This window comes from Tachysurus fulvidraco, chromosome 13 (assembly GCF_022655615.1).
Source record: "Tachysurus fulvidraco isolate hzauxx_2018 chromosome 13, HZAU_PFXX_2.0, whole genome shotgun sequence".
Taxonomy (NCBI): domain Eukaryota; kingdom Metazoa; phylum Chordata; class Actinopteri; order Siluriformes; family Bagridae; genus Tachysurus; species Tachysurus fulvidraco.
In genome coordinates, this window is record NC_062530.1 from 22,802,049 (window position 1) to 22,829,417 (window position 27,369).

General features: G+C 40.1%; 1 long non-coding RNA gene across 2 annotated transcripts in view; it reads left to right on the plus strand.

Annotated features, from left to right (window-relative positions):
• Positions 1 to 750: 750 nt before the first annotated feature.
• LOC125146161 overlaps positions 751 to 27,369 on the plus strand; it is a 40,800-nt gene continuing 14,181 nt past the window's right edge. Inside the window, exons 1-4 of one of the 2 annotated variants that reach the window (XR_007144635.1) lie at positions 751 to 843; positions 19,072 to 19,135; positions 20,503 to 20,720; positions 25,379 to 25,570. This is a non-coding gene — a long non-coding RNA (uncharacterized LOC125146161). Of the gene's footprint in view, positions 844 to 19,071; positions 19,136 to 20,502; positions 21,420 to 25,378; positions 25,571 to 27,369 lie in introns of those variants that run through there. The other variant, XR_007144634.1, reaches the window with a different exon arrangement.

Consider the following 27,369-nt stretch of genomic DNA (forward strand, 5'->3'; position numbering starts at 1 on the left):
ATTATCATTCTGGCACCAATCCTTCGCTTCAACCTCAAACTGCTTAGAGATAAATGCAGAATCATCAGGGTGTGTAAAATGATCTCCAATTACATTTTTATTGTTAAATTACATGCTGTCAAGACCGTTAATCGTGACGGTTTGAAGTATTCCTTTGTGACACGAATAATATCGTGTAGGCTGTTAGCAAACCTCTGTTCACTTTGTCGCTGAACTTGATAATGCCACTTGTATCCTGTGTCAGTCTAAGACGGTCTTTACATTTACATTTACATTTACAGCATTTGGCAGCATTTACCACACGGGTCTTTCTGGGTTCGTTTCAAAGAAACTGACAATGCATACAGTAGCTATGCAGTCACACTGAAATCGATGCCTTCTTCGGATACCCAGAGTCTGGGAAGCCTAACCAGCTTCAGTGGACAGAAGAGGTTTCTTTGTTCAGACATACATTTTCAAACACATGACAAGAGATTAGTTTGTGTAATCTGCATAATATAAGCAATGCATTAGCATGTTAAAACCGATACGTGGACTTTTTTGAGAGACGGCTTCCTTTATCCAAAAATAAAGTGAACGGTAATCACTGCAGGTAAATTAATTAGCCCCACTGCTGGGCTCTGAGAACTTGCTAATCTGTAGGCTCTGATAATTACATTAATTTCTCTACTTAAACAGCACAAGGAGGCGTATCAACTAACATGTGTTGTTTGGGGTTGGTAAATCAAGCACAAAGACAATGCTCAGAGCTCACAACGTAGACAACAGGTATTACAGCCTCCCTTGCTGCACATTTCTTCCAAAAGAATTCTGCTAGCGTGGTAGTACCATACTGAAATGTAGGTAGGTGGATTTTGATTCTCCACCTTTGACATTGCTTCAGGTTATGTAACTCATACATACTTTATTGCCAAAGATATTATTGTCTGATTTATTATTCTGTTTCTGTGAAAATGGGCAGTTATTACATGCCAAGCTTTACAAACATCTGCCCACCAACATACCTGCATGTACATGAATATGTATACTAGGGGGATTTAGCACAAACAGTTTGGATGTTGTTTTTTTTCCCAGTTTCACTCTACTAGACAGAGCCGATAGACCTGAGAATTTCAGCAGTGTTACACACAATTGTCTTACATTGCCTTCCTTTTTTTATGCAGACTTCTGCTTTCCTACTCACTTTCAGTGACAGCTGGTAATAATATTAGATGCGAGGCTAAAATCGAATCTATCAGAAGCTTGATAATGAAACTATTACGATGTAGTAATGCATTATATCAAGAGATCTCAGCGATAGATTAAAACAAAATGTAAATGATCAAAAATTGATGATTATTCATAATAAGACCCAACATTGTGTTCAAAGTAATTGGTTTCTAAAACATTTATGTTCAATCCCCAAAAGTGGGTCCTGAGTTACAGTCGAAACTTGTTAGCCCATTGCAAGGTTAATAGTAAAGATGCTTGAGGACAGATGGTTCAGGACAATCTGGTTGGAGCTTCTTTGTTGTGAAGAGGATGAAATTTGTATGAGGTTGCGGTTAGGGGGGAGTCATGGCCTAATGGTTAGAGAGTTTAACTCCTAAACCTAAGGTTGTGGGTTCGAGTCTCGGGCCGGCAATACCACGACTGAGGTGCCCTTGAGCAAGAACCCCCCCAACCGCTCTCCGGGCGCCGCAGCATAAATGGCTGCAAACTGCTCTGGGTGTGTGTTCACTGCTGTGTGTGCACTTTGCATGGTTTAAATGCAGAGAACGGATTCTGAGTACTTAGCCGTATGTCACGTCACTTTATGTGTTACACACTTGTATTATATAATACAGGTGTATTAACCTCTAAGTGTGTACTGTGAGTCTAATCTTGAGCAGGAATGTGAATCTGTCTTCATAAGCAATGATTCAGCAAGAATTAGTAACAGATTTTGTTTATCTCTTTGCTTTTGTCCATATTTAGCTAGCTAGCTATCTAAGCTATCATGTGGCATATATCAAAATATCCAATGCTATTGACTGTCGTGTAAGTCAGTCAAGCTGTGCAACAGAACATCATTCGGACTTCCTGTTTAAGTAGGAACACTATTTCAACATATGGAAACAAATGACGGCTAAAAAGCATTTCATATGGACTTTAAGATCAGCAGCTGCATTTGTGATTTCTAATTATTTCTGTCTCAGTCATTTAAGCTGTAGAGTCATACCATGTTTCGTTCAATTACCAAACCGATAAGCAGCTCTTCACTTTTTGATGTAGTTTTTGTACATCTTGTGTATCTTGAGTAATTTGTGCTTTGATTAGACAGCGTGTTCTTAGGCTTTTAGTTTCTCGTTTTCGACGTAGTTTATATTCATTATACTGCAATGTATGCTTATATTTCACATTCTGTAACAGCTTAATTAGCTACTGCCAATTTAAAGCTATTATGTTTTAAAAGTATCCCCTTCCACCATCTGTGAGTCACATACAGATGGAGCTTAAATAAAAATATCTCTAGTCTGTGTAAATGCATCTAGCCTGTGGTGAATATGAAAGTTGTTTCGAATCTTTTCTTACAGTTCATGTAATTATCATCTTCATTTTCATGATGTAGCAAGGATTATGTGGACGCTGGCTAAAAAAATGTAAATGCTTGCTAACCTGATGTATCTATCTAATAGGAAATGCTCATCTTTCATCTTTATAGAAAAAAAATTCATATAGAATTTTCATATCTAAATTTTCATATATATTTTTATGACGTAAAAATAGAAACAAATAAAACAGGATAGAATTTACAGTAACATTCTTTTTACAAAACGACAAACAAACAGTAAAATGCATTGTACAAAAAGGAATGGAAAAAAAATCTATTTACAAATTATAAAGTATAATATGTGAATACAGATTGGTGAAACCGTCTCATGGCAGTCTCTGTTTCTGGTTTGTTAAAGAGCAGCCTCATGATTTTATTCACAAATTTTCAATTGGGGTAAATTTGATATCAATCAAAAGGTACAAAGGTAGAGATGTAACCATATAGGAATATATTGCTAGAACACTGTGAATGTGAGCTGAGGTAGAATGTATTAACTGTGTTTTCTTATTCATCCTTAGTAACTGCCTGGTTTGGGTTTAAACTTAGCTTCTTCCTCTGTATTATTATTTATTTATTCATATACTTGATGGTTTATATATATATATATATATATATATATATATATATATATTTATTATTTTTTTTTTATTATTGTGGGCACGGTGGCTTGGTGGTTAGCACGTTTGCCTCACACCTCCAGGGTCGGGAGTTTGATGTGCCTTGTGTGTGTGGAGTTTGCATGTTCTCCCCGTGCCTCGGGGGTTTCCTCCAGGTACTCCGGTTTCCTCCCCCGGTCGAAAGACATGCATGGTAGGTTGATTGGCATCTCTGGAAAATTGTCCGTAGTGTGTGAGTGTGTGTGTGAATGAGAGTGTGTGTGTGCCCTGCGATGGGTTGGCACTCCGTCCAGGGTGTATCCTGCCTCGATGCCCGATGACGCCTGAGATAGTAGCTCGGATAAGCGGTAGAAAATGTATGAATGAATGAATGAATTATTATTATTATTATTATTATTATTATTATTATTATTATTATTATTACTATGACACAAAAAATAACTGGGTCTTAGGCACATTTCTAGACTTCACACCCCACAACAGTAGTGCTATTAAAACATTTCCTCCTTTTTCTATTTGTTCTGAATCAAATTTTGTACTTTTACCTAATTTGATTTTATAAAATATGAATATGCTTTTCTTTTTGTAGTAAGAAGGATATGTGCTTCACATGACATCCTTAAACGTATTTTTTATCATTTACATATAGACTATACCTAACGAGCCTACTCCACGGCACGCTTGTGATATGGCAGTGTTTAATGATGAGGGTTGAATTTGCATATGTAAATGAAGGCGTTTGCATTTCTGCCTTTTCTTATAACTTCAGAATGAAACGAAAGATCAATATTCTCATCGGTTCAATAAAACATTTCATGAGATTTGTTTGAGAAGAAAGGCATCAGCAGCATTTCAGACAGCAAACTGAAAGGCTTGTGCGCTGCCACTGCTGGGCCCTCGAGCAAGGCCCTTAACCCTCGATTGACCAGTTATATAAAATGTTAGAGAGTTTTAGGCTCTGTGAAGCACAGTTAGAGCAAATTTGATCTTGGACACCAGTTTGGTCAGCATTGTGAGAATATAATCTCTTTTCCATGAGGGCCTATGGGTGAAATAATTGCATGCCACTTTATTTCCGTGGCTTCTGTTCCTGTGGTTTATACTGTATGCAATCCATCACTCAGTGGGGAAAAAAAGAAGAAGAAGAAGAAGATTCTCAAATGTAATAATCCTACTTTATTGCTGAAAGGTTATGGCATAACTCTTGTGTTATCTTTTATATGAGTGGAGCAGTGTGGATTAGATTTAGCAATAATCACAAGGTAAACAGGAGTTTGTGTGCTGTGCAGCCACACTGTTGACTTTACACTGTTAACCAGCACCTGTCTGAGGGGAACGCCGGGCCAGCATGAGATCACTTCTTTATTTATGCAGCGTAAATGTTGACACTGGTTTGAGCGCTAAACTCTGCTATCACACATCCTGAGATCATATGAAAAACTCCCCAGTCAAGCCGAGAAGCGAGGTGTGTGAGTGGGGCTTATCAGGATAGCTTTCACTCGGGTTGTACTCGAATATGTGCATGGCCGTACATCACTTCCATTGGAAAGGTCTTGAGCTTGGGAGCAATACAGTGAGACATGAATCGAGATGGAAATGAAAGAGTTTGAGAGAATGAAAGACTTATAGACAGTAGGTGACTGGTTGCTGATTCCTACACTACACTCTCTATTTGTGGCTGAGGGCAGCCGTGTGGAAAAACCCATCATCTGGGCCAGTAGATCTGGAAATAGAGTCCTCGGCAGGGTCGGCCTGACTCAGTGCCCTCTTACCCTCGACTCACTATAGTACACCAGGCATGCCAGGGCAGTGATTTACCTCCAGAGGGAGTCGCGTGTATCTGATAGCTATTTTTTTTTCTTTATTTCTTAAAACAACACATCCATCTCTGGGCCAATCTTATGCAGTGTTACAATGTGGCCTAAATTATTGGAGATTCTGTATCAGCGGTACTTGGATTCAATTTAATTTCAAAAGTGATGCTGATATTTAAACTGGGAAGGAGTTTGAATAGGGTCGGGTTTCAAAGCTCTAGTCAAGTCAAGAAGCTTTTAAGCCAAGTCAAGAAGCTTTTATTGTCATTTAAACCATATATAACTGATGCTGTACAGTACATGGTGAAAAAAATACAATGATTCTCCAGGACCATGGTGCTACAGTACATACTGTAGAACAAAAACAAAGCTACATAGAACAACATAGTAAGTTAGTTTTAGTCACATAAAGTGCATTATATGTGTAAAAATTCTGGAATGAACACTGAATACGACAACAGTAGTAATATGAGGTATTGAAATGAATTGTGCAAAACAGCAATAGTCTGAATGTGTAAGAAAGCATGTGCATCTTTAGAAATATTGCAAGGCATGTGTATACGTTGGCTCGCTTACTCTGATCTAGAAATTATCTTGAAATTATTAACAGTATAAAATGATGACTTGTTATCTCACCATTAATTACTTTGCCTATTGAAGCTATAACTCATTTCATAATTGTAAATTAATATCTTGACATTATGTCTAGGTCAAATAGGTATGACTGGGTATCTAAAAGTATCCTAATAGTATCATTTAGTATCTCAGAATTTTGAGATAGTATTTTAGAATTATTTCTAAGCATCTCATAGTTATTACTTGTTATCTCATATTTACCAATTAGAATGATATCTATCATCATTTCTTTCTACGATGTCATGCTAGTATAAGATAATGTTTCATATCTATAACTTAGCATTTCAAAATCAATATTTGGTATCTCATAATTTTAAGCTAGTTTCATAATAGTTAAGCTAGCATAATTATGACAGTCTGATAAACAGGACTAGAAATGGGCTTTACTAGACATTACAACTACAACCTGAAATGATTAGCTGGAGTGGATTGGAAGATAAGGCCAGGACTCAGTAAGTGATTCTGATGCAGAACAGCACAGGCCACTGCATTTAAAAGTAATCCCCTAGCAAAAAAATGGTGTAATTAAAAAAAAATAAAAATAAAAAATCAGTGAAAAACTGAGAATAAAAGTCGTTTGTGGTTCATGAAATACAATTATGGGTTGAAGGTGACCATGTTTTCATTATTTCTAATGAGGATGCAGCCAGTACCATCCTGTGAGACCCCAGCAATTATCTGGTCATGATAAAGGTCATACTGAAACCTGATATGCAAATACTTACAAATCAACCCAAAAAATGTGTAACCTTTTAATGATACCTTTATCATTATCATTGTATTTTGTGTTTTGTGTTAATGAAATATTTTATTACAAATGACATTTATGTTAGCAATACACCTTTAAGGAATGCAACACGTTGGTTGGCATAATATAGTACGATATCCATCCATCCGTCAAACCATCCATCCGTCTGTGCATCCATCTGTCTATCCATCCGTCCATTCGTCCATCCATCCATCCATTCATTCCAACCTTTAACCAGAACTAAGTCACCATGGAACTTACTCATGTTATAGCAACTATATATATATATATATATATATATATATATATATATATATATATATATATATATATATATATATATATATATATATTCATTCATTCATTCATTTTCTACCGCTTATCCAAACTACCTCGGGTCGCGGGGAGCCTGTGCCTATCTCAGGCGTCATCCGGCATCAAGGCAGGATACACCCTGGACGGAGTGCCAACCCATCGCAGGGCACACACACACTCTCATTCACTCACACACTCACACACTACGGACAATTTTCCAGAGATGCCAATCAACCTACCATGCATGTCTTTGGACCGGGGAAGGAAACCGGAGTACCCGGAGGAAACCCCCAGGGCATGGGGAGAACATGCAAACTCCACACACACAAGGCGGGGGCGGGAAACAAACCCCCAACCCTGGAGGTGTGAGACAAACGTGCTAACCACTAAGCCACCGTGCCCCCGCTACTATATATATATATATATATATATATATATATATATATATATATATATATATATATATATATATATACATACTACTAACACTATATATGTTCCTTCACCAGCCTCTTTTTCTTTTATCTTTCTCTTGAAGTTAATAAGACAAACAATGCCGCATGACACGTTACCAGAGAGCACAAATCTCTTTAAGCATCACCTTTAACTGCTGCAAAATTCAGGCACTGGAGACTCCTTCCATAAATCATAAAACATTAAACAGCTCCAAATATGCCAACAGTTATATATATCTGTAATCTGTTCATTACGACCGCATGCCGTACAGGTTCCTGTGTAAATATATTAGGGTTAATGTACAGTAAATTTGTGATCTGAACTATTTCCACGACTCCTATAAGAACCGCTGTTTTACAGAACAGAAACAAGAATTTAACAGAGCTGTAGTGCAAATGGATTTAAAATGCATGTTTATTTTCAAACCAGTTTGAAATACCAACAAGTGGCAAGTTGTCGCACTGAAGCATGCACTTATAAATGAGTCCTTATCTCTGATTGCAGTAGCTAGAGATCAGTTCTTTTCAATCAAATGATGATCATTTGAGCTTGATGAAAATAAAAAAAAGAAAAAAAAAGTAGTAGTCAAATTGCATTCAAGTTCAGCCTTGGTTGTACTGAGCATCAAAAGGGTTTGAGCTTTTAATAAAATAATAGAATGTTTATACATTTTTAACATATTTATGACAGATCTCAAGTTGAAATCCAACCTGTCTGGTAGAATAAATTTTCCTCTCCAGTGCATGTAAAGTGGAATTATTTAGATCTGACCAGCTCTGAATTTTTCTAACTATCATTATCCAGTGGTGTTGTGTTAGCATGTACAACATTGCTCTCTTTCTCACTTTCTAACTCTCTCTGTGTGTGTGTACAGTACAGTATGTTCTTTTAGGTGGTAGGCCTCATTATACACTTACTCAGAGAGTTCTTAAAATTCCACAAGTGCTCATATGAGCTAATTAAATGTTTAACACACAAACTTGTTTCAAACTTTTATTCCGATTTTTTAAAAAAAAAAAAAAAAAAGCTGTAACTTGTTTTCTTAACTTTATTTTAAAAAGTAAACTTTTTCAAAAACCAAACAGCTGGATCTGGAGTCTTCGATATTCACATTAAATCACCTGCCAATCATCGTAACTCGAGCAACATTTATTATCTTCACTTTTTGTGAAGTGAAGTGAAGTGACATACGGCTAAGTACTGTACGGTGACCCATGCTCAGAATTCGTTCTCTGCGTTTAACCCATCCAAAGTGCACACACACAGCAGTGAACACACACACACACACACACACACACACACACACACCGTGAACACACACCCGGAGCAGTGGGCAGCCATTTATGCTGCGGCACCCGGGGAGCAGTTGGGGGGGTTCGGTGCCTTGCTCAAGGGCACCTCAGTCGTGGCCGGCCTGAGACTCGGACCCACAGCCTTAGGGTTAGGAGTCAAACTCTCTAACCATTAAGCCACGCCTTCCCCAAAAACGTAACATAACATTACGTTTACGTAACGGATCGCCAGTCCAGGTAGACTCGAGTGGTGCATTATTCCTCAAGGGGAAATTTGATGTCACAAGAGCAACAATGTGGACTAGGACCTAATACAAGAGCTGTATGAGACATACAGTGCACAAATTTCAAACATCAAAAAAAGAAAGAATAAATATACATATACAGTATAAATATACAGTACATAACTCTCTATGTTATTTACAGATCATCAAGCATTTAAAGGTATCATAGTGCTATAAACGACTATGTTAAACAAAGCACTCATTAGAGAAACACACCTACACAACCAAAGCATGATTTCAAAGGTTCCTCTTGGAGCTGTCTCTCTAATATACTCTGCTGTAAAATTATATAGAACATTTAAGCATTTCCCTATACCAGGGGTCGGCAACCTTAAACACTCAAAGAGCCATTTGGACCCGTTTCCCACAGAAAAAAGGTTTTTTACCTTTATGGAAAGTATAGAGAAAACTGTAGTGTGTTGCATTTATGAAATCAATGAACCGCTACCGAGTAAACGCAATTTTATTTCTGCAGGCAAACAAAAATATTTTGAACAGCTTGAACTAACCTTAAGAAAAAAAGACGCTGAGGTTACTTTCAAATAAAATGTTCAATGTCTAATTGAATCTTCTCCGTAATTCATGACATCGAAACTTTAACTTGCCGGCTTCAGCACACCAAAAATGCATCTGCTTCTGTGTGTCGGATTTCACAAGTCGGCAGTTATGACGCATATTTTGAGCGACAAAAAAATTCAATGAATACAAGATCATCATAATCTTAGAATTTAAAATGGCATTTAAAAAAAAAAACTAACTAACAAATAAAATAAATTTAAATTAAATATTTATTTTCCAAATCTACAGGGAGCCGCAGCAGAGGGAAAGAAAGAGCCACTTGCGGCTCCGGACCCCTGCCCTAGAACAATAAGCCTAGGAACTCAGGGTTGTAAAGTAGATTGGACTGAAGATGAAGGGTGATACACTTCCAAAAACAAAACTATTCACATAATGTATTGCAGATGAAAATCGAAAATTCATCCTATAGATCTTTTAGAGTGCAGGTGACCATCATCAAACACACTAATTATAGTTGTCTATCATTTTTAATAGATATGCTTCAGTTATTTTCTACCTACGTCGGTTTAGGCCTATTCCCAACCACCAGTTATGTCTGTTCTATTATACAACAGCTACCACCCAGGGAGGGTGAGAGTGTGCTTCCTCTGAGACATGTTAAGTCGAGTCTTTTCAAACTGCGGCTCATGCTGCATCACAGGGCAGAATAGCATGCACAGAGGAAAGTGTTCAGTGCCCTCTTTTGCATATATAAGATTCCAAACTCCTACGATTTGCTAGAGGAGAGAGTGTGCAATATCTCTCTCATTCATACTCATGATCTCCTGCAGCACTCAGTAGCCTGATGTAAAAACATGAATGATTCGTTTATCTGTGATGGACTGACATCTTTTCCAGGATGTCCCTCACCTTGTGCCTAAAGTCCCCTGGAATAGACTCCAGGGTCCCCATGTACATTCATTCATTCGTTCATTTTCTACCGCTTATCCGACTTCTCGGGTCACGGGGAGCCTGTGCCTATCTCAGGCGCCATCGGGCATCGAGGCAGGATACACCCTGGACGGAGTGCCAACCCATCGGAGGGCACACACACACACACTCTCATTCACTCACGCAATCACACACGACAGACAATTTTCCAGAGATGCCAATCAACTCCACAAACACACAACGCGAGGACGGGAATCGAACCCCCAACCCTGGAGGTGCGAGGCAATCGTGTTACATGGGTGCTCCCCATGTACATGCATAAGAAAATTGGTTCAGAAAATACATCGACGTCTGGATGTATGTAATGATGAATGATTAGTTTGGGCAATGACTAAATAAACAAAACCCATCCTTTTAAAATATGTACTGTATGTATTGATGTGACACTTGTTTTGAACCTGAAGTTGAGAATAAACTCCTTGTCTAGTCATCTTTAAACATTATAATTTCATTATCCTTTTTTTAACAAGTGTCAAGTTTAATCGCGTCATCATGTCACTAATAAGAGCACAGAAGGAACATTTAATTTAAGCCCTGCATGTGCATGAAAATGGAGTAGAAGTAACAAGTTGTCAGTAGCTGAGCATTTCATCCTTCCATCCCAACAGCTTGAATCAGAGAGACATGCAGGTAATTACACAGGCCTGGATCCCTGTATTCAATGGCCACTTCTAATCTATCACTGAGAGCAAGAGACAAGACTGAAAAGATGGTAAAACTAGAGAAATACAGAAAGAGAAGTTATTCACATAATCAAAGATGAAATTCAATGAGTAGTCTCTTCCTATGCATTCACATGTGAATGAAAGAGAGGGATGTAACTGCACTATTCTGTGCTGAACCCGTTATATAGTCCTCTTTTATAACCCAGAGTTGTTTTATTACTTCTACCATTTAAACTGTCAGATTAAATAGGGCATTTTAATTCATGGTTAATATTACTCAAAGAGTCACTTAGTCCAGTGGACATCACAAGGTGAGTCTCGTACAGATCATTAAGACCACAATGTCCTTATGGTCTATTTGCCTCTTAGAAAAGACATCCCATTAACTTTTTACACACGGCAAGTCGTGTTTATATATGCCTCTTTGTCTATGTCATAAAAAAAGAACTTAATTAGCTTGTCATTCATTTATTCAGACTATGATTAGACTGAGTAAAATTAGCCCCGATTCTGAATTAGAGCTCTTTGTCAGATTTGTGTGAATTTATTCACTTATTTTCATGATTATACCTTTGTACGTGTCATGGGTTTTCTCGTTCACATCGTGGCTACCATAGTAAATAAAATGCATTTGTTCGTGTTTTTATTTATACTTCTGTTCCGGTCCTGTCTCGGCCCCATTATCGTCATTGGTTGGCTGCTCAATTTGGTTCAGACTTTTAATTTGGTACACTAATTTTACAGCATATCCAGAGCGACTTACGTTGTCTCATTTTTATACAGCTGAGCAATTGAGGGTTGAGGGCCTTGCTAACGGGCCCAAAAGTGGCAGCTTGGTGGACCTGGGATCGAACTCACAACCTTCCGATTGGTGGCCCACACTAAGCTACCATACGCCTCAAATTATGAGGACCTCTTACTGAAGAATCATATAGATATTACATCAGCAGGTGATTATGTAAGAAATATGTGGGGGGAAAAACACACATGCACCACATTTGAGAATACAAGATCTCGTCTAGGGAAAGCAATCACATGTGGGAAAATAAAAATGCATACATAACACACAAAAAAATGTGCCTTGGAGCATAGAAATATGCCTGATATTATTAAACCGTGGAATATCTTAACAATTTCCAAAGATCTTCAGAGCAAAACCCCAATTAAAGTAAGTGTCCAGTGAAAATAATCAGGCTCATCAGTAGCAGGGTTACTGTATCCTTGGCCTTTTATCAGTCGTGTATTCAAAGGGGGGAAAAAAGGCAGGCAACACGGAACAGGACAGAGTGATTAGTTGACATCTAGGATCTTAAGTTCAAGGCCTCAAATAGCTTTAGCCATATAATAAATGAAAATCCTTTAAAGATTGGTATTTACTTAGAAAACAGGCAGTTCTTTTAACTAGCGCAGTCAAATCTCCAAATAGCAGCCGTTTAAAAGAAATTCATAGACAGATCTTTTCAACTGAGAAACGAGCATAAAAACACAACACCCCCTCACACACATTGTGTTTAACGTTTCTTACCATCTTTACATGATTTGGGTTAGACTGCAGATAATTACTGCACCGTTTGCCATCTGACATACCAAGGGTGTGTACTGTATGTTGGGGCTGTTTATATTGTATTCTTGAGTGAAGGAGTTAGGAAGTTTAGATGTGTGCTGTTCCTTGTGCTAGGGGTCAGCATTGATTTTACTCTGCTCGCTGCCTCTTTCAGCTCTGGAAGACTTTGGCCACATTTCTTCCTATGAGCTTTCTAACCTATATGTCAATAGGTCAAACTGTTATTGGTTGTGAGCCTGACACTGACTGCTGTTGAGAACATTGTCTGGCTAGGACCGGGCCAGCAGCAACTGAAGGAAAGGAAAGTGACCCATACTCAGAATTCTGTGCATTTAACCCATCCAAAGTGCATACACACACAGCAGTGAACACACACACACACACACACACACACACACACACGCACACACACCATGAACACACACCCGGAGCAGTGGGCAGCCATTTATTCTGCAGCGCCCATGAGCAGTTGGGGGGGTTCAGTGCCATGGTCAAGGGCACCTCAGTCGTGGCCGGCCCGAGACTCAAACCCACAACCTTAGGGTTAGGAGTCAAAGATTCCTGTTTCCTCATCTGTTACAGTATGTTCATTTTCTGCTGGTCTTCCATTAGTTTTGGGAAAAATACTTATGTTGGCTTTTCACTTTGGAGAATTTGAATGTCTCCAGAGTTAGAACCCTGAATAGAATCTCAGGAGGTTCAGACCACAGCACTACCATGCTGCAACTGCCAGGCATTTGGGCAAGGCCTTAAAACCACGGGTGCTGTATCATGGCTGACCCTGTTCTCTGACTACAGCTTACTAACAAGCTGGGACATGTATTAAAAAAGGATTTTACTGTGTTGTAATGTATATGTGACAAATAAAGGAATCTTCTTCTTCCCCCAGTGTGAGTCTTGTTCAGATGGAAATGTATTCAGTAGCTTCACCTGCTCAGAAAACTGTTGTGTGCCAGTTACAGAGCAGACCTGGAAGGTTTGTGTTTAATCCTGAGTTGAAATCCTCAAACAGAGCTACAGCAGACTCCCATGGAGATTATCCTCTGTCGATGGTTAAAACACAAAATGGTACCCCGTTTTGGCTAGGTTGTCAATTACTAGCAATTTGCAAGGTGAGAGAACCCTACTACAGTATAAATCTTGACTACCCCTGAGAGGTCTAGCTTATGGAGAAGGTAATATACCCCCCATCTTACCCGTGCCATCAACTGAATTTTGGCTTATTTACAGAATACAGGGGATCCAGCGTGGGCTCTTGGAAAAACCTTCAAATTGATCAACACCACTCTCTTAAATGTCTCCATAACCATAGCGGTAAGGTCAGTTTATAGTCTATAGTTATTGACACTGGAGATGCAGGTGACAGGGATTATTATAAGCAATGTGTTATTCTCTCTCTCTCTCTCTCTCTCTCTCTCTCTCTCTCTCTCTCTCTCTCTCTCTCTCTCTCTCTATCTATCTCTCTCTCTATCTCTCTTAGTTTTGTCAGTGCTTTTACTATTGAAAAGCATGTCTAACACTGTACACACGCATATGATAAATCCATAAAGGTATTCATATTTCTCTTTGACTGTTAATCCAAACTGCATTTGAGGGTGAGATCGGAAATGATTCCATACCTAATTCTTATTGACAGCTGGATCTGAGAAAATGTATTAGAATAGATTGAAATAACAGTCTTCGGTTTAATTTGAAATCTTTTTTGTGAGTTACTGCAGCTGATAACAGATTTTGAGATGTAAGGCTGAAAGTTTTGCCCTAACAGTTTTAGTTTCTGAATGTAACGTGTTTAGCAACTATGTGCGGTTCAACACAACATACCCAAACTTTCACGCCATATCAGGTAACTCATAAACCAGGCTATTACAAAATTCATAAAATATATTAACAGTTGGGGCACGGTGGCTTAGTGGTTAGCACGTTCGCCTCACACCTCCAGGGTTGGGGGTTCGATTCCCACCTCCGCCTTGTGTGAGTGGAGTTTGCATGTTCTCCCCGTGCCTCGGGGGTTTCCTCCGGGTACTCCGGTTTCCTCCCCCGGTCCAAAGACATGCATGGTAGGTTGATTGGCATCTCTGGAAAATTGTCCGTAGTGTGTGAGTGTGTGAGTGAATGAGAGTGTGTGTGTGCCCTGTGATAGGTTGGCACTCTGTCCAGGGTGTATCCTGCCTCGATGCCCATTGACACCTGAGAAGTTCAGATAAGCGGTAGAAAATGAATGAATGAATGTTGGTTGTGATAATATGTATTCATTCTATAGACTTATGTTAGCTTGTTTGTTTTGTTCCGTATTTATTAACCTTATTTGGATTCTCTGGTTTATGGCCGTTGATTATTAGTAGCTTCTGTCAACTGGATCCTTTTGCTTTCACTTAATTTTCCATTGTAAATTTTAAAGTGCTAAGTACTAAAGTGTGGCCCATATCGTCTCATCAATATACTGTAAATCTGTTTGTTAAATCATCCAAAACTAACATCATAAACGTTATGTGGTTTTCTTAACCTGTGTGCATGAAGCATCATCATATATCACAAAATGAGAGTTCGGTGAGAGTTTGGTGTACAGTAAAGACCTATTCGGACGGGATTAGTTTTACGTGGGATCGTGGAGTAATGCAATTTTACATCAGGGCATCTGTAATATTAATTGGCCAATTCGCACGGGACAAGACATCTCAGTAAAACTAGCAGAAGTGGGAGGGGTAACTCACTTTAAGCACCACAGTAACCTCCTTGTCGTCATGTGCGTATGACGTTGCTTCCTGTTTCAAGTGCCTCCATGCTTGCAAAACGCGCCAAAAACTACTTTTAAACAGGAAATGACAGAATTTTACCGTACATATTTACAGCGGGTCTATTCGGACGGGATTAGTATTACCTGAGGTCATTTTTCCGGACCTTTTTACAGAATGTAAAAGGCGCCGTATTCTTTACTGACATAATTTTTCTTTACTGTCCGTAATGATTACCGAGATGGCGCATTCGGACGGGACTAAAATCACAGAGAAGCTCTGGTAATAATTACTTTACCCCCACGTCCCCACCTTAAACTAATCCAGTCCGAATAGGACTTAAAAGTTAGTTGAAAGACTAAGCCTAGTTTTTTTTCCAGTTAAAAAATAAGATAATTTGAGGGCTGTGTGCATCAAACTCAGTAATAGTCAGGTACATGTGTCTATTTTGTCTCCTTCTGCTGAATATAAATAAGATAAGAACTCGCTTTTAATTTTAAACATTCAGCATGAATAACTTTCTGACAGATGGTACAGCTGTAAGATTGCATGGAAACACGCCGCCAATGTCATATGGGTAGCTAGCAGGAAACAAACTATAGGAGGGCTGACGTGTTTAACACACACACAACACACACTTGTACATTTCACTAATCCTGACAACAGCACCCCTATTCCTTCTACCACAACACCAGCTGCTGGAGACAAGCACCTGCAAACTGCTTCATGGTCACAACCCTCCAGGGCATTCTGTATGGTAACATGTTTGTTTTCTCCAGCATGACTATGTACCATGTGCATGCAGCAAAATACCACCCTTTTCTAAACGTCTGAAATGATACGTAAATAAGAGTTAATATTCTAGAAACCTTTAGCTGCACTCGAATGTATATGAGACTTCTTGCTTCAGAAACCCATTGAAATTAATTTGCTTGTTTGTTTCCTATCCCTGTTCTGTACTTTTGTACAGGTTAGCATGTTAATCGATAAGAAAATCCCATTCAAACCTATCAGGGGATCTTTGATGGACTGAAAATAGTAATAACACGTCTGTAAAGCTGAATGCATGGAATGATTGACTGAAATAAAAGCAAAAGCAAAATATAGCCGTGCTGTTTCGCGCTTGAACAACAGGAGGCACAACTCCAATGAAGTATGAAAAACTGTATAATTAGAAGTAATCAATTCTTTAATATAATATTACAAATAAATCTAAAGTGCACTGGTGACTAAATTACGTCTGATTTAATTCGGTGTTTGCAATGAAATACCAATTCGATGATTATGTTCATCTAGCGTCACTGAAGTGAGCATGGAACATAAAATGAATTGACATATCTAAAATATTTTTGCAGTATACTACATATTAATGAGAAGCTGAGATCAGACTGTGACAGTAGCTGAGAAAATCATTGCTGCTTTATTCACAGAATAACAGAAAAACGCCACCATTGTTTTAAAGGAAAGTGACTTGCTAATGCGCACACCTCTGGAATTATGGGAAACCTGTGTGTGTGTGTGTGTGTGTGTGTGTGTGTGTGTGTGTGTGTGTGTGTGTGTGTGTGTGTGTGTGTGTGTGTGTGTGTGTGTGATGTAGACATTTGCATTTGACAGGATTAATAGAATGAAATTAAATCCAAAGATTTAATCAAGCTTTGTTCAATTATTAGAAGGAAAATTGGGAACCAAGCACACAGAGTCAAGGCAACTAGGTACAAGAGCCAAAGCTTAGACAAAACATAATACAAACAAAAGTTAATTAATGAGGTAAATTGAGACGTATAAAATAGCATGGGTACTAGCCTTCTACTTGGAAATGTTAAGCTCTCTACAGTGTTACTGTTTGTATGGATCAGAAAATAGAAATTAGCCAAAGTCACTGTTTACTGTTCAAAAAAAGTACTTAAAGTACAAACAACAGTCCAACAATTAAAAATCGGATTTATAGCATTCTCGATTTAGCTTTAGGATTTATAGCATTCACAATTTCTGATTTTATTTCATTAAATATTCATTTTGGGGTTCTGTGACAATCCATAACCCCAATCCCTATCCCTAGCCCTGTCCCGGTGTTTGACATCTGTATGTTGTGTACCTACTGTATGTGGAGACTGTTCTATGGACATTTCTGGCTAAAAATGTACTTAAAATTTTTTTTAAAAATAAATAAATAAATAAAATGTTGTTTTATATATTTCAACAAATGACTAAGTATCAAAATGGCGTTCAGGAAGAGCAATGATTTCTGGCTACACTGTAAAAAATAATTTTATTTATTTATTTGTTTATTTATTAGCCAATCAATATTCACTCCATAATTTTCTGCTATTTCTATGTTTCCTTTTATTTATTTATTTATTTATTTATTTATTTATTTATTTATTTATTTATTTATTTATTTATTTATATTTTAATTTTTTTGCATACAGAATAGTGAGAAAAATGCAACTGGAAACAAATTCTAACTAAATAACTTTTAAAAAATAATAAAAAAAAAAGGACAAAATTATAGTCTCATAACTTATAAAAAAAAATAGTCATTTAAAAAAAAAAAAGAAGCAATTTTAGTCCAACAGTAAATACATCAAAAAGTTAAAAAAGTACAAGAAGTAATATAAAGATTTCCAGTACCAAAAAAAAAAAAGTTCAGAGACCGTAATAAAGTGTTATCCTAAATGAAGTCTGAGGTGCTTTGTCATAGGAATGGAGTGAAGCTTATTCCACTAATGAGGAGCAGGGAAACTAAAGCACTGGGTTACAAGTAAACTTTAAAGCTCAGAGAAGAGAACTGAAGCAGACAGGATTATGTATCTGATTTTATACCACAGAACATGTGAACAAAGGTGTTTCATTTTCTATAACCGCAGCTTAGATTGTAGTCCATCTCTAGAGTTTACAACAATCCTTGTGCTTTAATACGCGATCATTTTTACAGAACATCGTACACTGCTGCACTTGAACCAAATTTGATGGAGATGTTTATTTGTAATTTTTTGGAAGGAGTGCTAGCACTTTGTAACAGTCAGAGGGAAAGCTGTAATGAGATAAAAGGATTTATGGTTTCTGGGAAACATCTTTTTGTCTTTTTTATAATGAAGAGAGAGAAAACTAGATGTCCAAATGAGAAAGGAACCAACCTGTTTAGAGGCTGTTCCCCAACATTAAACATAACTATAAATGAACAAAAATGAAGGGGTGTGTGTGTGTGTGTGTGTGTGTGTGTGTGTGTGTGTGTGTGTGTGTGTGTGTGTGTGTGTGTGTGTGTGTGTGTGTGTGTGCTTTAAACACACTTCTATTTGGATTGGCACTAGAAATTGGTTCCCTTTGAAGTCTCATATGTAGGTTTCACTGAGTACCGATGGGTGTAAAATGGACACACACACACACACACACACACACACACACACACACACACACACACACACACACACACACACACACACACACACACACACACACACCTTACCAAATATCATTTGGAACACATGATGCACAGTCCTGATACAGTGTAGTCTTTTTTTTTTATCATACAGTACGTTATGCATACAAACAAAGAAAACGTCTCTTTCTTCGTGCATTCACATAAGGAGAGAAAATATCTAGCACTGTTGGAGTTGACATTAGAGACTTGACTTTTATTTTACTTTTGCCCATTGGAGAAGACTCACTAACAGCAATGTCTCTGTCTCTCTCTCTCTCTCTCTCTCTGTCTCTCTCTCTCTCTCTCTCTCTCTCTGTATCTCTCTCTGTATCTCTCTCTCTGTATCTCTCTCTCTCTCTCTCTCTCTCTCTCTCTCTCTCTCTCTCTCTCTCTCTCTCTCTCTCTCTCTCTCTCTCTTAAATCCATAAACATTATATCCACAGTTTCAACCTCTTTTGATGGAAGCTCTGTAAAGCCAAGCAAGTCCAAGGAGCGAACAATCTTGAGGTGTGTATTTCATCCTTGTATCCTGGTCTAGGATGTGAAACAAGGGACCATTTAGTGCTAAAAAATCTGTTAAGCAAAACACTAAGCTATGGTATACATGCAATTAGGACTGAGAGGGATAAGAAAGGCCATGTCTCTGAGGAACCCTGAACTCAGACGTCTGATGTCTGATGTCTGACGTGTGGCTTCTTATAGAGTGTTGAGACCGCATCTGCTTTCAAACTCTAGTACAGGGGATTAAACGGTATAAAGGCAACAAGCTTTTAGTGGTTAAGCAATGAACTTGTGCTAAGAGAAAAGTGGAGCGTAAGGAAGGATTTAACAACTCTGGTTAATGAACTAAATAGTATTCAGCATAAACCCATGCACTTGTAAATATTATAGTATTATAGGAAAGGCTCAATTACCTTGATATACTTTCAGTAAGTGCTATATTAGTGATAGTGCCATCTACTGAATTTGCTAAGGAGGAGTGAGGAGCAGATCACAAGAACGAACAGATGAGACGTTTACATGTATTTAGCACGTTTACCACGCCATGCTGAATAAACGGTAACAGCTTTGTACAGCCTGTCCGTTCATCCTTCTGTCTTCTTTCAGTCTGAAGGAGTACAGGGAGTTTACAGTCGAATGATTCTCTATTTTCTAGTGATGGTTTGTAAGAAAGATGGAAAGTTGTGTAGATGAGTCACTTGATACATCTATGAAATGGTAAAGAACGCAGGATAAATATTTTATTTTGTTATTTCGGAGTAGGTGAAAGCAGTTCTGTTGTCAGACTAGACTGTGTGCATCTTTATTCTTATTTTTTATTTCTTTAAAGAAATGCTAACGTCTGAATTTGAAGGAATTCCTCCTGCATATTTTTGTTTTCACATTTAGATTAAAAATTCTTTATATATATATATATATATATATATATATATATTTTTTTTTTTCAAATATAGTTCAAATCTTTGCATTGCTCAGTGCTATTGTATAAAAATTGCATGCTGCAGGTTTGCGTTTCCCTCTCCGATCCCACTCTGCTGCTTTAAGACCTTCTCACATGGTACTTTATGCATCACAGATTTAGTGGCCAATCAAGACTCAATTGCCTAGAAACCATTTGACATAAAATTAGCCTGTGGATTGCTGTAAAAAAAAAAAAAAGTGTAGTTTGGTGAATTTTTTCTCTTTATCAGCATTTAACTTCACTGAAACTGGCAAAGTCCTGAATCTTTGCTTTTTTTTTTTATTGGCCAACTAATAAAAATAAATGCCTATGCAACCCCTATTACGTCGTGTTTCTTACACATAAGTACACTAAAAAGGATTGAGTGGTCCAGTATTTGTACATTTTTTTTTCTTTTCATTTTTTTCCTCAGCCACTAAGTAGACTGTAGCACCAGAGAAGTGATCTACAAGACCAATCCCTGTGTGATCTACCTGCTCTGATCCTGTAGACTGGACCGTGTGACAGCTCTGCTGGTGTGGACCATTTAATGTCCTTCAGCTCCTATTCCCTTCCAAAGCAGTCTGGTGGAAAGTAATGTTGTATCTGCAGTAACGTCTAACAGATGGCATGGAAACTGTGGGACATGGGGTAATAAAGAGAGTACGTTCTCTATACTACACACATGCATACACACAAATGAGTGCACATGGGTTTGCAACCATTGACCATTTACACTGTCTTTGACAGAAGCTTAAATCCTTACCGTTGTGAGAAATCTCCACATGCCAAACCTCCACAAAAAACCCAAATTATCCAGGAGGCAAGAACAAAAACATCCAGTCTGTCTATTCAAAACAAATATATTTTAACAATTCCGATGCTATTAAAAAAGACCATCTATATGCTTCCATTTTTCAACGAGATTGAATTTTCCACATAATTAATTAATAAATTTAAACTATTTTTAGATAATGTTATCTCACAACTGAAGGTTTCCACGGTTCGATCCAGAGCTTTGGTTACTGTCTGTGCAGAATTGTGACATGGTGGATGGTCCACTTCATTTGTGTGAATTACTGTGTTAATGTGTTTACCTGTAAGTGTGTATATGATGCCTTATGGTGGGCCATTTTGTGTATATATGTGTACTTTGTGTCTACCATCCAGTGTTCCAGGGCTGACTCTGGATCTTATATACATGAATGAAAGAATTTATGATCTTGTTTGTTGAGATTTATGGTTTATGTGTTCCCTTATTTCTTCCAAATGTATAGAGCATGTGTAAAATGCAGAAAAGCGGAAGCCCAGACAAAATCATTTCTTTCCGTAATGCAATGCCTTAAGATAGACGAGAGAGAGAGAGAGAGAGAGAGAGAGAGAGAGAGAGAGAGAGAGAGAGAGAGAGAGAGAGAGAGAGAGAATTTAAAATTAATATTTAATGGGTAAAAACCTTTAATGATTTAGCCTAATCCAAAGCAACACTATTAAAAAAGGTCCTATCTAGTACCTTAAAGTTTTCTTTACTTTGTCCCTCTGAGGAAACTATAAATATTTTATAAGGAACCCTAGAACAAATGGTTTCTTGAAAAGGTTACTAGCAGAAACCCTTCAAAAAGCTAAAATGTTTATGAACCATTGGGAATTCCTTTTTAGGGAAATTTGTATAGCTCAATAATTTTAATAATCTATTTAAGGTTCTTTGTTTTACCCTTGTGACGGGGGGTGGGGGGGGTGGGGGAGGGTTGCACAATGGCTTAGTGATTAGCACGTTTGCCTCAACTTCTAGGGTTGGGGGTTCGATTCCCGCCTCTGCCTTGTGTGTCTGGAGTTTGCATGTTCTCCCCGTGCCTCGGGGGTTTCCTCCGGGTACTTCGGTTTCCTCCCCCGGTCCAAAGACATGCATGGTAGGTTGATTGGCATCTCTGGAAAATTGTCTGTAGTTTGTGATTGCGTGAGTGAATGAGAGTGTGTGTGTGCCCTGCGATGGGTTGGCACTCCGTCCAGGGTGTATCCTGCCTCGATGCACTATGACGCCTGAGATAGGCACTGACCTGAGAAGTTCGGATAAGCGGTAGAAAATGAATGAATGAATGAATTAGGGACATGGAATGTCACCTTGCTGGGGGGGAAGGAGCCTGAGCTGGTGCGGGAGGTTGAGAGATACCGACTAGAGATAGTTGGGCTCGCCTCCACGCACAGCTTGGGCTCTGGAACCCAACTCCTCGAGAGAGGCTGGACTCTCTACTACTCTGGAGTTGCCCGCGGTGAGAGGCGGCGGGCTGGTGTGGGCTTGCTCATAGCCCCCCAGCTCAGCAGCCATGTGTTGGAGTTCACCCCGGTGAACGAGAGGGTCGTTTCCCTGCGCCTTCGGGTCGGAGAGAGGTCTCTCACTGTTATTTGTGCTTATGGGCCAAATGGCAGTATAGAGTACCCGACCTTCTTGGCGTCTCTGGGAGGGGTGCTAAAAAGTGCCCTGACTGGGGACTCCGTCGTTCTACTGGGGGACTTCAACGCTCACGTGGGCAGCGACAGTGACACCTGGAGGGGCGTGATTGGGAGGAACGGCCCCCCCCGAACTGAACCTGAGTGGTGTTCTGTTATTGGACTTCTGTGCTAGTCACAGTTTGTCCATAACAAACACCATGTTCAAGCATAAGGGTGTCCATCAGTACACATGGCACCAGGACACCCTAGGTCGGAAGTCGATGATCGACTTTGTGGTTGTTTCATCTGACCTCCGGCCATATGTCTTGGACACTCGGGTAAAGAGAGAGGTGGAGCTGTCAACTGATCACCACCTGGTGGTGAGTTGGGTCCGATGGCAGGGGAGGAAGTTGGACAGACTTGGCAGACCCAAACATACTGTGAGGGTCCGTTGGGAACGTTTAGCAGAGTCTCCTGTCAGAGAGATCTTCAACTCTCACCTCCGGCAGAGCTTCAACCAGATCCCGAGGGAGGTTGGAGACATTGAGTCCGAGTGGACCATGTTCTCCACCTCCATTGTTGATGCAGCCGCACGGAGCTGTGGCCGTAAGGTCTCCGGTGCCTGTCGTGGCGGCAATCCTTGAACCCGGTGGTGGACCCTGGAAGTAAGGGATGCCGTCAAGCTGAAGAAGGAGTCCTATCAAGCCTGGTTGGCTCGGGGGACTCCGGAGGCAGCTGATAGTTACCGGAGGGCCAAGCAAGCTTCAGCCCGGGTGGTTGCAGAGGCAAAAACTCGGGTCTGGGAGGAGTTCGGTGAGGCCATGGAGAAGGACTATCGGTTGGCCTCGAAGAAATTCTGGCAAACCGTCCGGCATCTCAGGAGGGGGAAGCAGTGCCCTGCTCACACTGTTTACAGTCGGAGTGGGAATCTGCTGACTTCGACTGGTGACATCCTCAGACGGTGGAAGGAGTACTTCGAGGATCTCCTCAACACCACCAACATGTCTTCCATTGAGGAAGCAGAGGCGGAGGGCTCGGTAGTGGACTCGTCGATCCCCCAAGCTGAGGTCACTGAGGTAGTTGAGAAGCTCCTCAGTGGCAAGGCACCGGGGGTGGATGAGATCCGCCCTGAGTACCTTAAGTCTCTGGATGTTGTGGGGCTGTCTTGGCTGACACGCCTCTGCAACATCGCGTGGCGGTTGGGGACAGTGCCTCTGGACTGGCAGACTGGGGTGGTGGTCCCTCTGTTTAAGAAGGGGGACCGGAGGGTGTGTTCCAACTATAGGGGAATCACACTCCTCAGCCTCCCCGGAAAAGTCTATGCCAGGGTACTGGAGAGGAGAATTCGGCCGATAGTCAAACCTTGTATTCAGGAGGAACAATGCGGGTTTCGTCCTGGTCGTGGAACACTGGACCATCTCTATACCCTCACCAGGTTGCTGGAGGGTTCATGGGAGTGTGCCCAACCAGTCCACATGTGTTTTGTGGATCTGGAGAAGGCATTTGACTGTGTCCCTCGTGATGGCCTGTGGGGGGTGCTCTGGGAGTATGGGGTCCGGGGCCCTCTGTTAAGGGCTGTCCGGTCCCTATATGACCGGAGCAGGAGTTTGGTTCGCATTGCCGGGTGTAAGTCAGACTTGTTCCCGGTGCATGTTGGACTCCGGCAGGGCTGCCCTTTGTCACCGGTCCTGTTCATTATTTATATGGACAGGATTTCTAGGCGCAGTCGGGGGCCGGAGGGAGTCAGGTTTGGGGACCACAGGATTTCGTCTCTTCTTTTTGCAGATGTTGTCCTGTTGGCTTCTTCAAATCAGGACCTTCAGCATGCACTGGGACGGTTTGCAGCCGAGTGTGAAGCGGCGGGGATGAGAATCAGCACCTCCAAGTCCGAGGCCATGGTTCTCAGCCGGAAAAGGGTGGCTTGCCCTCTTCAGGTTGGTGGAGAGTTCCTGCCCCAAGTGGAGGAGTTTAAGTATCTTGGGGTCCTGTTCATGAGTGAGGGAAGGATGGAGCGGGAGATCGACAGGCGGATCGGTGTATCTTCCGCAGTGATGCGGTCGATATACCGATCTGTTGTGGTGAAGAAAGAGCTGAGCCGCAAGGCGAAGCTCTCTATTTACCAGTCGATCTACGTTCCTACCCTCACCTATGGCCATGAGCTTTGGGTCATGACCGAAAGGACAAGATCCCGGATACAGGCGGCCGAAATGAGTTTCCTCTGCAGAGTGGCTGGGCGCACCCTTAGAGATAGGGTGAGGAGCTCAGTCACTCGGGAGGAGCTCAGAGTAGAGCCGCTGCTCCTCCACATTGAGAGGGGTCAGCTGAGGTGGCTCGGGCATCTGTTTTGGATGCCTCCTGGACGCCTCCCTGGGGAGGTGTTCCGGGCATGTCCAACCGGGAGGAGGCCCCGGGGAAGACCTAGGATACGCTGGAGGGACTATGTCTCTCGGTTGGCCTGGGAATTCGCCTCGGTATTCCCCCGGAAGAGCTGGAGGAAGTGTCTGGGGAGAGGGAAGTCTGGGCATCCCTGCTTAGACTGCTGCCCCCGCGACCCGGCCCCGGATAAGCGGTAGAAAATGGATGGATGGATGGATGGATGAATGAATGAATGGTTTACCCTTTGGGGAGAATTCTGTGTAGAGCCTTACAATTGAGGAGGGGATGAAACCAGAGTATTGAGGAGAACTGAACCTCTGGCCCTGGAGACTCAAAACAAACGTTCTAGCCATCAAGCCATCATGCTTCAATTTCTGCAACATTCATTGTAAAGAGAAAAAAATAAAATCACAGACAAAAAAAAAATATATTGTAGATAAAAAACAAATAGATATACAGTAGAGAGAGCATGACAGAGAACCAACAGAGACTCTGATTTCCTTTAGCTCTTACACTGTGCAAAGGGCTTCTGGTTCTTCACAGTGCATTTCACAGGAATCTTCATGCAGAGAGGTGAAAGATAAAACAAGGGAGCGGTTACAAAAGGATTGGCTGATTCTACGTCCCGGCATAGAAGCGAGACCAGACCACCATCTCTCCCAAGAAGATAAACCGATTTGCCATCCCAGAGTTTAAAGGTAAAGAAATTACTGCACTTTGATCCATAGCAACGGGAGGATCACTACGCACACTTGGATGTCAGTTGGGTCAAATATATTCTGTTGTTTGCCTGAATCAAAGTCTTTTGAGAACAGCAGTCATTGTGTGACTGATGTTCTTACAGGAAATGACCTCGAATGACCTCTAATAAACAAAGAAGCAATGACTGACCTCTGATTGTTGTATCTGTGTATAGTATATTCTGATATGGTAGTGCAGGCTAGTGTAGTATGGTATAGCATAGCACGGCACACTAAGGCACTGTATGAGTATACATTAGCATGAGGCATTGCATGCTATAATATACTGTAGTAGGTTGTACTATCCATGGCAGGTTAGAGTATGATGAACTATAGCATATCATGGTATACTACAGTATGGAACAGCAATAGTATAGATTGGTATGGCATGGCATGATAGACATGACGGCGCATAGCATGGTATAGCATGGTCCAGTATTCTGTAGTATTAGCAGTACATTATATGCTAGGGTAGAATATCTATGGTGTAGTATAGCATAGCACAAAATAAAATACTATTCTATAATGTACTGTATAGTATTCTGTGGCACCTTTAACTATTACGCAACAATATAGCAAAGAAAACTCAATAAATACTACAGCCATTAGAGTCTCTTTCCACACTGGGCTTTCAGGCCAAACCTTTGTCACTGATCTATAGTTTTACAGTCGATTGCTGGAGCTTTAAGCTAAGCATGTGTCAATAGCTCAGATTTGACAGGGACCAAGTTGAATTGGTGTTAGGAGAGACTGCTGAAGGCACTTTTCTGGGTTTGAGAATGAACACAGACAGGCACATAAAGGCAGATCAGGTAAGCATAAACACTATACTATACTAAACTGTGCTATACTATGCTATAATTTTCCATAACATACCATACCATACTATTCTATTCCATGCTATACTATGCTATACTATACTATACTATACTATACTATACTATACTATACTATACTATACTATACTATGCTATGCTATACTATGCTATGCTATGCTATACTATACTATACTATACTATACTATTCCATGCTATACTATACTGTACTATACTGTACTATACGATTCCATACTATACTATACTATACTATACTATACTATACTATACTATATAGTACATATGCTATATATTATGGTGCTTTTGTTTTCAAAACTCAGATACAGTAGGAAATTCATTTCGGCATATGGCAACATATTCTTCTCAGCCAAGAGTGATTATACACAAGCAAACAACAAACAAGAATACACACACAAACACACACACACTCAGGGGAGTAAGGGGGGAGAGAGAGAGAGAGAGAGAGAGAGAGAGAGAGAGAGAGAGAGAATGCGATGCTAAACACAGCTTTCTTGTCAAAGTTTTAAACCCATCATCATATATTTGAAAGCTTTCAATCCATATTTGTTTGAATTGCAAAATAATATTGGCACAGTATGAAAGCTGAGAATGTATTTGATCACAAACCAATAGAGCCCCAAAAAAGCTCAGACTTGAGAGTAAAATTTTGACACAAATGGGCCAGTGCAGCTCGTAGCCTATTTAGTCATTCTGGTCCGTTTAAGGACCACGCTGAACTAAATTAAGGCTGCTGGATGTTAAATATAACCTTAAAACATTTCTATGATGAAGTCTCTTTGAATGACAGGTGAAACATCTTAAAGGCTATAAAACAAGCCTAGTGGATTTGATTTAGTACAGCTTGATATTTCGAGTGCCCGGAACGACTGAAAAGTTTCATAGACATGCTGCTGGACTTTG